Raw genomic sequence first — 11,237 nt, forward strand, 5'->3', positions numbered from 1 at the left:
AAAGAAGAGATTGTAGCTCATAGAAAATCACTCCTAGCTTTTACATTGATCCCAGTGCAGGTTGGGACAGAGCTGTGGGTGTATGGTCAGTGCTACATGGATATTTATGCAGTGCAGACATGGTCAGTAAAACTCATTTATGCACCTTGCTGATGAATCTCAGTTCCTTAACTCAAAGACCAAGATGTAACCACCAATTCTCCACAAGAAAGGAGTTTCTAGTATACATAGGGCTTTATTTACTATTGTTCCAAACACTATCATCAATGTTGATAAAAGGCAGTCGTTTCTGTAAAGTGCTGGAACATGGGGATTCTCATGGACAGCAGTATCTTCATTAATAGAATTACCTTCTCATGTGTAAATAAGTCTTCACCTCACCCAGTTCTTGTTTCATGTATCTAATATTTCTGTGGATGAGACGTTGACAGGTACATTACAGCAGGGTGTGTGCGCAGGGGAAACCAATGCAGAATAGCAGCCATATCATCATGTCTTTGACTGCGGGTTACCCATGCCCTTGGGCAGATGTGAAAGTCTGTCCACCCTCGCATCCCTGAGTGTGGTATGGCTTATTTTATACTGGAAAGGTCTCATGAATTCAAGGTTTTGCTATAGAATGTCTAAGAGATATGGCTAAACAAAGAATGTCTAAACATAAGACAATTGTCTGGAAACCAACAGCTCCTCTATTGTGAGTGGAAGCCATGCACACACTGATCAATGTGAGCATTAATATGGAGATGAGGTCTGACATCTGATCTAACATACCTATATGGAACCCACAGCATAGGGTGTGGTATGTCCCCGTCTAGTGGCTGGTCCATTGGCGGATAAAGCCTCCTATTGCTACCACCTACTGAAATTACTCTTTTAGTTCAAATAGTAGACATCTGCCATTGAACAAAAACTAAAGCATTCAGTTGCTAGTTTTACTGCAAGTCAGGGGGTGCTGCTGCACCCACAGCACTTCTCCTTCCAATGTCCCTGAATTCAGAGAAATCCCACTGAAATGGGTCTGGTGGTGGGGGCACATAGAAGAGAAATGATGAAGTTGCACAGAACGTTTCCTCCCTCAAGGTAGCCACCACTTTCTAGCCCTCAAATGCTAGATGGCCGAAGTGCACGTGAAAGGGGGGAGTGGCCATGGCAGAAAGGGAGGAATCTCTCAAGCATGATAAACTCTCTGACAGCCCAGCTTCCTGCACAGGTTTCACGGTAGGTGGTCAGGATCCATTGCTTTTCATTCTCATTTTCTCAGGTCTGTGTAGCTGTGCTCCTAACAGAGATAGCTTTTCAATGTTTAGTCAGCAGACACCTTCCTCCAACCCTCACATTGCTTGTGAGAGTGCAACAATCCATGACCAGAAACAGACAGATGCTGGGATCCTCAGCCAGCTGCACACTGGCAGCTCCATAACACAATTCTGAGCCAAGCTCTGCTTGCTTCAGTGCTTGTGAAGCAATTTCACTGTAGTAGTTGTTGTTGGGGGATTGCTAGTTACAACAAACCCCATCATGATGGAGACTCAATCCAGCCACTTAGAGAACAGAGTTTTTCTTAGCTGTAAGTGGGCCAGTGCAAGGGGCACCAGCCTTCACTCACTCTAGGGATGCAGTAGGCTCAGGACTTGGAGAGTGCAAAGGTGATTTCAAGCTACCTTGGCTCCCTTTTTTTGACTTGGGCTGACAGTAGCCTGGGCCCCACTGGAGAATCTGGCTCCTACTACAGAAACTAAAAATTAACTAACTCTTAAGTGCTGAGCTGATGAAGTCAGAGCAGGGTCGCCCAGAGGATTCAGGGGGCCTGGGGCAAAGAACTTTCGGGGGGCCCTTCCATAAAAAAAAGTTGCAATAGTATAGAATACTATATTCTCATGGGGGCCCCTGCGGGGCCCGGGGCAAATTGCCCCACTTGCCCCTCCCCCCCGAGTCAGAGTGTCATGAAGAATTCCACTTCAGATTTCTAATGGCTCCATGTGATGGCTGAGTGCGCTAGAGAGCTGGTATTCTGGGGAGATCAGTGGTGGCATGGTGCATTGTTTATAGCATATTTTTTGAGCCATTGAACACATGCGTTATCTTCCATTGTAGGCTGTTTTATGGGCCAGATCCTGCCAAGCTGAGTAGTACATTACTTCATGTGTGCTCTTATTGAATCAGTGGAGTAAGATACTACTCAGCGCGAGTAAGGCGAGCAGAATTAGGTCCTAAATAGTTGGGAATTAAAAGTCTGGCAAACAAGCTAATTAGAGCTCATTTGCATACAAATGGCAATAAGTCAGAGAGGGAAGTACCATATAGGAGTGCAAATGCAAGCAATTAGCACTGCACCATTACTATAATGGCTGTGATGATTTTTTATTATTATTATTGAAATGCATTAGCCATCTCTTTTTTTAAAAAAAAGATGTAAATACACAGTGCAATCTTGGGTCTCTGCCAGAGCATAAAGTAACCCCATTTCAATGCTATATGCAAATAGCTTAGTGGAGGAAATGTTAGGCTCTTCACCACTAAATGCAGTGGATATTAATATAGGCAATACTGGGGAGCACTGGAGGAAGGCAGCAGTCCTTATTTACTGACAAAGATTTACTGAGGCAGCAGCTATACCAAAAGTCAAAATTTCCAAACACTGTCTAGAAATCCCCACCACTCTTTCCCTAGCTCCCTGGCTAGGAAGGGTGGTTCCAGAGCTGCCATTTCTCTCGTTTCCCCAAGAGGAAGTTCACTCTGATTGTGTGGATTAGGACTCGGGGAATTTTGTTCCTGTTTGAACATGAGACTGTCAGAATTTTATCTATTTGGGGATGGATCCAAAGTCCATTGAAAAATTCCCATCAATTTCAGTGGGATCTTGCTCAGGCTTGGTTTTTAAGTTCTGTCTTTTCAATTAGCATTTCTAAAATGCTTGCTACTGTACTGAGAAGAGCTTTTATAGGGTTAGTCAAAAAGGAGGAACTCTTCTGTGAAAAACAGCATTTTGGTTTTGTTTGATTGATTTTTTTTGGTGGAATTTTCCCTATTTTTGATTAAATGAACAGAATAAAAATGGCATTTTGTCTTTAACCCTTCCCTCCCCCCATTTTTCACCCTGGAAAAGGGAGAGAAAGGAAGGGAACCACCCGAAAACTGGAAAAAATGGTTTCGGTTTGATTCTAATGGAATCAAAAATAAATGTTGTTGTATTATTATTAGCAGCAGCACCCCCCTAGCCCCTAGGAGCCCCAGTCATGGACCTGGACCTGGTGCTACATGCTGTACATACACAGAACAAAAAAGTTCCAAGTTTTTGAACTATGAAAGTTTTTATGAGGTTTTCTAGCAGCTCAGCCTACTGAAGTTTGGGAGTTGGAGAATGCCTTTTTCCATCTACCAAAAATGGTGCCACCCCAATACTTTGTGCCTCTCCCAAAAGTCTTCGTGAATTAATTTGAGGGCACCACTGGCCATAACTCGAGAACTGCTCTCGTAGCAGCTCTCTCTATCAAAGCAGCCTTAGAGAGACACAAGGCAGTCTAAGGCCCGTCTATATTAGAGATGCTCCCACCAGCGTAAGTTTCAGCTGTTCAAATGCCTAGGGAAAATACACTGCACCAATATCAGTCAAGGCTAAGGCCTGTGTAACTTAATCCACTAAGTAAGTGTGGTTACACCAGTGCAAGTTTCTCTGATGTAGACCGGGACTAAGACCGAGGGAAATGTTCCTTGGCATACCCGGGGAAGTCTCCATCCTCTTCCGGTGCTGAGCAGCACACTTCCGTGATTAAAAATTAGGGACCAAGCCTAAGGCAAGCAAGCAAGGTTATGTCCACACTAGAAGGCTTGCACTGGTGTAGCTATGTTAGTTAGGGGAGTGTGGCTTCTACTGACATAACTCTGCTGGCAAAAAGGCCCTATCAGAAGCAGTTGCCCTGGCAAAAAGCACAGTTTTGCAGTATAGCTGTGTCCCCTTTAGAAACGGTTTGCTGGATGGCTACCCTGGCTAAGCCTTCTAGACACAGCTTATTGATGTTAGTAGCTCTCCAGATCTCAGTGCATACAGTGGGGCTGTTGGTGTGAGCGGAGGATACTTCAAGTAGGGCCTGACTGCAGTTAAGCTATTTAAGATGAGCTGGATTTGGCCTGATGTCAGCAGACCAGCAAAAGATGGTTACTTTTAAGCCAAATTCTGTCCTTGGATATAGGTGCATGGCTCCCAGTGAAGTCAGTGGAGCTAAAGGTGCCCCACAGACATGAGGGAAGGGGGTGAGAAGACTTATTTACTCTTCTGTATAATTAGATGAAGTGATTCCATAGTCCTTTGGTAGGGAGGGGTTCACCCAGGGGTGAGAGCAGATGCAATCTCCACTGCTCGCACAGGGCGCTTGTGTAATTTATACCTCCCTGGACAGGTTTCAGTGAATCTGAATCTGGCCCATAACTGGTCTGAGAGATGCTGTCCAGAATAAAGATTATCCTATTTTCAAGCTGCTGTTTGGGATTCAGTGTTATGACACATAAAAGCCTTTTATTGTATTCTTACAACTGCTTATCAGGGACTATCTGACAAAGACCAGGAAAGAAGCCCTGGATGGTGCACAGCTGTTATTTATATCCAAGGCCATTATCAGTAAATTTTAATAAGAACTGAGTGAAGTCCTAGATCCCACCAAGCCAGCCTTCCAGAGATTTCTCTTCCCTAGGAGCGCACGTAACTCAGTGCAGTTTCTGGGGCATCTGCAACCTCTATTGATTTCAGCTGGAGTTGTGGATATCCAGCACCTCAAAAATCAAGCCCTATGTTTCTCTTTCTAATGCCCTTCAGAATGGTTGCACCCAGGATGCTAATGTCTGCCTGCAATTATTACACCTTTGGTTCAGCAAGTATCAGAGGGGTAGCCGTGTTAGTCTGGATCTGTAAAAGCAGCAAAGAATCCTGTGGCACCTTATAGACTAACAGACGTATTGAGCATGAACTTTCATGGGTGCATCCGACGAAGTGGGTATTCACCCACGAAAGCTCATGCTCCAATATGTCTGTTAGTCTATAAGGTGCCACAGGACTCTTGGTTCAGCAAAGCACTTAAGCGTATGCTTAATTTTAGGCAAGTGAATAATCCCATTCTTATTCACCAAAACACTTGAATTTGTGCTTAAGTTTATGCACATGAGTAAACCCACTGTGGTCAATGAAGTCCCATTGCAGGTAAACATAGGAAGCTGATGTGCTTTGCTGAATCAGGGCTTCAGTTTGCTGCATCTGCTTTTATGGATTCTCTTTTGGCTACTGTGGTTTATTTCACGTAACCTGTGCAATGTAAAGATAGATCTACTATGTACATACGTAAAGGCATAACTTTGTTAAAGATTTAGGTCTCAGTTCTCAACTGAATCCAAGCGGCGTTCAGATGCAGGCGACAGGGGCCACAAGGAGCTGGTTGCAGCTCCCTGATCCTGCACCCCCTGGTGAAGAACAAGCTTTTACCAGTGAAGGTTAAGTATAGCAGAGTTCCACTCTACCCCATCTCCTTCCTGGCCCTAGCCTACCCCCGGGTACCCTCTCCCAACATGTTTTCTACACTGGAGTTGTGGGGTGGCTGATGAAGCAGGTGAAGATGACTTAATCACCTCCTCCATGCCAGCAGAGAGTTCTGTGTGCAAAGGGAATTCTCTGTTGACCACCTTTGGTTAGAATACAGCCATTATGCATTGCCTGATTGGCACAAAGTGTACTTAGCAGACCAAAAAATGCGGCTCTTAATGTCCAATGCACCATAGCTACTAAGAAAAAAGTAAGACAATACTCAGCTTTTATAATAGTCCCTGGCACAGAGAGTCAAGCATTTTACAGAGGTGGTGTTAGTATTGTTATCCCCATCACGTCTTCCTGGTTGAGCAGTGTGGAAGCCAATGAGACAAACACAGAAGGCTTACTCCAAGCTGCCTCTTCTGGTAGGGGTTTCCCAGTGCAGCAGGCAGTGCTTTCAAATCCCTCCTCAAAACTCCCTATTTCTGCATGCCTACAATTCACAACTATAAAAGTTCTCCCTTCATTACATTTAAAATAAACCTCTAAGACAGAACCTCCTATCCTGGCAAAATAACTCCAAATGCATGATGCAAGGACCATGAATGGAACAGGCAAGAGTGTTCTTTACTAGCCACAATCTTTGCATTAAACCTTGAATAACTGTTTCCCACACAACCAACCGTGACTCTGTACAGACACCACAGGGACCAAACCTGAGCTGTCAGCCACACCCCCACTGCACAAGCCCCAGTGCCTTGAGCTCCAGAGGTAAGGTCTTCATCTGTAAGTAGCAGGTTATTACAGCAGCTCATATCAGCCACCAGAGGGAGACAGGAGAACATGGACTAAGCCAGTGTGTTTCAGTTTCACCCTTTATGTTGGATCCTTGCACTTTTACCACTGTGGGCTTCCACTGGGTCTCCCAGTACAAAAATAATGAGATTTATTTCAGGAGATTTTTAGAAAGCAGCAATAACATTTGGGATTCCTTTGGTTTTTGAGCCTTTAGAGGTCACCTTTTCAAGCTCTTTTTTCAAATACACAGGCTAGAAATATAGCTTCTTTAAAAAAATGAAAACTGAAATACTACTGTATTCACATGATTCCAGGAGCTGGGTCTTTAATAACAAACACTAAATCTTGGAAGACTCCTGATAAACTCATGAGCGTTGGTGTAATGGGGTTGGGGCTCACCACCACAGCACCTCCCACTGGTGACTCCAGGAATTAACTTAGTCCAGTGGAGCGCCCCCACCTGGTGGTGTCCCATCCATCATCTCACCCTCAGTTGGCGTCCTTTTCAAGCCACTGCCCTCTGGGCCCCTTAGTTCATCCTCACCCCCTTCCGTGGTGGGATGTCAATCAGCTGTCTCTCTGCGCTCCAGCCAATGTGGGCAACTGCACCCCCGAAGTCACACCCCTCTTGGCAGGGTGTTGGTGCAGCCCTAGACAGCCACTCCCATTGGCCAGGTGTAAGGCAAGGGGAAAAGGGGGACCCAGGCCCGCCCACTACTCTGGGTCCCAACCCAGGGACCTTCTAGTGGCTGCCATCCTGCCCTCCTTCTCTCCACATTCCTGGGCCACTTCCCCTTTGGCCCCTCACAATGGCTAGGCCCTTCCCCTTAGGGCCTGCAGCCTGGCAGACACCAGGCTGGAGTTCCCTTCTGCTCCCCTGGGTCCTGCCCAGCACTGCTCTGTCCCAGGTGCTAGTCTCCCAGTGCTGGAGACAGACCTTCCCCTATCAAAGGCCTGGGACGGACTCCCTGCTACTAGTCTGGGCAACCTTTATATAGGACCTAGCCTAGCCCTCATTGGTGGCTCTAATCTTGGCACTGATTGGCTCTCAGTAAGCCCTTTCCTGATTGGCTGCCGGCCTGTGAAGCCTCTCTGGCCTACTCTAGCCCCCTCTCACATGGGGTGGGGCAGCCACCCCACCACAGTTGGCAACACAGTCTATTTAGACTAGTAGCTTTTTGAGACCATGCCCATAACTTAGTCTCATACACAGACAAACTGCCAGTGCTCAAAGAATGATAATTAATAATTAATAATGGATGAACAATTAAAAAAATAACAAATTGCTACATTGTGAAACCAAATAGAAAAATCAATCCCTTCTTCTGTTACCAGTCAACGTGTCTGTGTTAACAACCACATGCAGCAGAGCAGTAAGTGCAGGGAAAAGCTGAGTTAGGACCTGTGTATATGCACTTACCCTTTGTTGGGAGATTGAGTCAGAGGACCATCCCGTTATAACGGTTATAAACCATGCTCTAAACATGTCATTGAACCATGGATACAGCCATGATATTTTCAGGGGGAGGGGGCAATGTGATTTGGCAACATGGCTATCCCACGTTCAGTTCTAATGATAAAGAAAATGATAAAGTGTGTGATAACATTCTGGGGGACGGAGGTATTATAAGATGATGCCCACAGTGTGGGCAGGCACTGAGATGCTCCACATAGGTCTCAGATGGATGCACTGAATCCTAAACTCAGGCTTTGTCCAGTTAATTGGAGGGGGGGGGAAATGTTTTTCCAGTTGTTTTGCTCTGAACAATAATGATCTGTTAATTTTTAAGTCTACATGTGTATTTTCTTAGTACTCTGGGGCATTAAGCAGGTTTTAAACTTCACATTTAGTATTGATTGCCGAGGGGAAAATAAATAAATGAAAAGAGAAGAATAGAATAAATTAAAGAGATCCCAGAACTGATCCAGTTCCAGACTGGATTTTCTATAAAAATGACAACTTTTGTCACTCTTTCTGGGGCAGAGAAGGGAGTTCATAAACATGTAAAACTAACCCGACTCCTGCTTGCCACAGGCATAACTTCTGCTCCTAATTTGCCCACTTGAACGAATTGGTACACATATTAGCAGGCCAAGCAAAGAGAAAAAATGCCAACAGGGTATGGAGGCTGAGCTTCTGTCCCCCGCCTTAGACATGATCCACCCAGGTTAGAAGAGGGGCACAGTGTAGGAGAGGATTTTGTACTGCCAGTGCAAACATCATCCTGGGTATGTGGACTGAGGTCTGCATGTGGTTGTATTTTCCCCATATGCACATACTTTTCCCCTTTTAGGTGACTTTGAGGCTAAGTCAAACAAGAAGCAAAGAACAAACAAATATAAATCAGGTCACCATGAGCAAGAGAACATACTGCACCTGAAATGAAACATTTTGATTCCTCCTAAAGAGCCTCTTCTGCTGTCCTGCTTATACTGAACTGAATTGACTTGTACATTGTGACGGGGTGTTCTGCTCACTACTAGGATGGTGTCTCCTCCTGGCTGCTCTGGGGAGTAGCTCTGTGAAGCCGATACCCCTTCCTGTGGTTGCAGGCCATCGCTCTGTCCTTCCTCTCCAGGTCTGCAGCCTCTGCCTTGCTGCAGGAGCTGCCTCTTCGTGACTTGGTCCTTCAGTCAGGTCACCAGATGCATTTCCCCCTTCCAGAATATCAAAGTCTTTCTTCAGCAACTTGGTCAGTCTTCCCACTCATTGCCCCATGGTGCCACATCCTCGGTGGCTGGTAGGGGAACATGGGCCCACACCCTCTACTCTAGGTTCTGGCTCAGCGACCCTCCAGTCAGCAGCCCAGGTCTGTTCCTTTTTAGACATTACTACCTTTCCCTGAGCCCTTTCCTTACCATCTGGCACTCCTTGCTCCCTGGGTTTGCCAGACTCCCAGCTCCCTCCTCCCAGGGAGTAACTAGGTTACCTGTCTCTGCAGCCCCAAGCACTCCTCCCAGGGAGACTGCAGTCTTTCCTAGCAGCTCCCTCAGCTGCTAATTTCCTGTCTTTATATTACTCAGCCCAGGACTCCCTCCTTCAGTCAGGGGATTTCTTAGCCACTTGATTCTCCTCAGCTGTGGCCTGTCAGGTTAATTAGCCCCCTTCTCAATCTGCCTTAACCCTTTCAGGACGAGTGTGGGGTAAACACCCTGCCACATACATGTTAGGCCTGAATAAAGATATAGCAGACAAAACAGGTATGCCAACCTGACTGAAGTCAGGCTAACAGAGGAAAGGTAAAATAGGCTTGATGCTCTGCTTTTATAATCCCAGAGTGGAAAAATACTAAGAAAATACTAAGAAGCAACATTGTCTCACAAAGCCCTGGGAAAGAGTGAAATAAGTGAGGGGTTAGTACCAGCTGTGCTGTATTAGGAACAGTGTTTAAAGAACTGATAAGAAACCCTAGCATCCCACAGTTCTGACTCTAACTCCCTGGTTTAGTTTTCGGTGTGTTTTTAACTCCCTTACATTCCTAACTTTTGGTGCTTGTTAAAATATTATTAACAATTTAATGCTGTAGAAACTAGGCATGCGTATATATTAAAAGGTGTCTAATTTCTAGTTGTTAAACAAAGGGGGATGGGTTGCTCAAGTAAATAATCTATAACGTAATAAAACTGTCTATATAGGCTAATACTAAGCTGTAAAGAGGGGGCTGGTTCTCTCTGGAAACGAGCTGCTCTCTATTAATGCGTGCACTTGTCAATAAAAAGCTTTTGATTGAACCTTGCTGGTGTTGCCTGTCTCTCTGCGGTCAGACAACGAACTTCGCTGTCGGGGTTAAAGTCCCTGACATACACAAAGGGCCTGATTCAGTCACACTAAGAGGCTGGCTACACTTTGAGCGGTGGATGTGCTTCCCAGCTCGAGGAGACATACCCATGCTAGTTCTGATAAAGCGAGGACCCTAAAAACAAAGTTAAGCCCTGCAGCACATGTGGCGGGGTGGGCGAGGCTGCCCTGAGTACCTGCCTAGGGTCTTGGACAGGTACGTACTCGGTGCAGCTAACCCCGCCCTACTGCAGCTGTGTTCTAAGTTTAGCACACTAGCTCCATCAGAGCTCCCTCGAGTCTGTCTCCTTGCACTGGGAGTCAAATCCCCCACCTTGTAGTGTACATGTGCCCTAGCACCCCTTTCCCCCACTCTGGTAGGATAAAGGGGCTTTAAGGTAAGCATAAATTTCATTTGTGGCCTCTTTAGGACCACTTTACCCTCCCAGAAGGGCAAACATGGCCTTGACATAAATAAGAATCAGAGCCAAATTGTCAGTTTTTCCTCTAATCTCGGTCTACTTGCCTGCTTGTCTTTAGAGTGTAAACTCTTGGAAGCAGCCTTCCTGAGCATGTGGAAAGCACCTAGCCTATAGTCCAGGCGGCTGTGAATAAATCATGAAAAATTACAGCTATTGCTCTTATTTAGGGTCAGTTTTGATGACCAGTGTTCATGACTCCCAAATGGGGATTCCTCACCCGGACTTTCAAGGGGCTTCTTGTGGGGAGCTACCAAAATGAGAGGGAGCCGAGAACTTTCTGAGGTTGACCAGAAATCCAGAGAGATTATTTGCTTCCATTTGGTTTCTTAGACCAGAGGTTCTCAAACTGAGCTCAATTCAGGTCATCCTGGGCACACAAGAGAATGAAGGGCCACCTACCTAATTAGTGTAGCCACACCTGCTCCACTAATTAGGTGCCTGGACCCTGGAGAAGACACATGTGTAAGGTGAGCTGGTGGCCTTGGGGGGAATAGGGGGTAGGTGAGAGGGGGCAGTTGGGTGAGAAGAGGGGATGGAGGGGATTTGGGACATGCAGGGCTATGGCGGCCAGAGAAAGAGGCGACTTTCTCCAGCTCCAGGGCTGCAGCTGCTGGGGAGATACCCTGCTCCTTCCCAGCCCCAGCTTCGGGGCTGCTGCAGTGGGGGG

General features: G+C 46.1%; 1 long non-coding RNA gene across 1 annotated transcript; it reads right to left on the bottom strand.

Annotated features, from left to right (window-relative positions):
* Positions 1-253: 253 nt before the first annotated feature.
* Positions 254-9,553, bottom strand: LOC120400240. Its single transcript, XR_005595636.1, has 3 exons — positions 9,241-9,553; positions 8,688-8,968; positions 254-410 (listed from the first exon to the last, which is right to left on the bottom strand). It is a non-coding gene; the product is annotated as an uncharacterized LOC120400240 (long non-coding RNA).
* Positions 9,554-11,237: the final 1,684 nt, after the last annotated feature.

Source organism: Mauremys reevesii, linkage group 3 (genome assembly GCF_016161935.1).
Source record: "Mauremys reevesii isolate NIE-2019 linkage group 3, ASM1616193v1, whole genome shotgun sequence".
Classification (NCBI taxonomy): domain Eukaryota; kingdom Metazoa; phylum Chordata; order Testudines; family Geoemydidae; genus Mauremys; species Mauremys reevesii.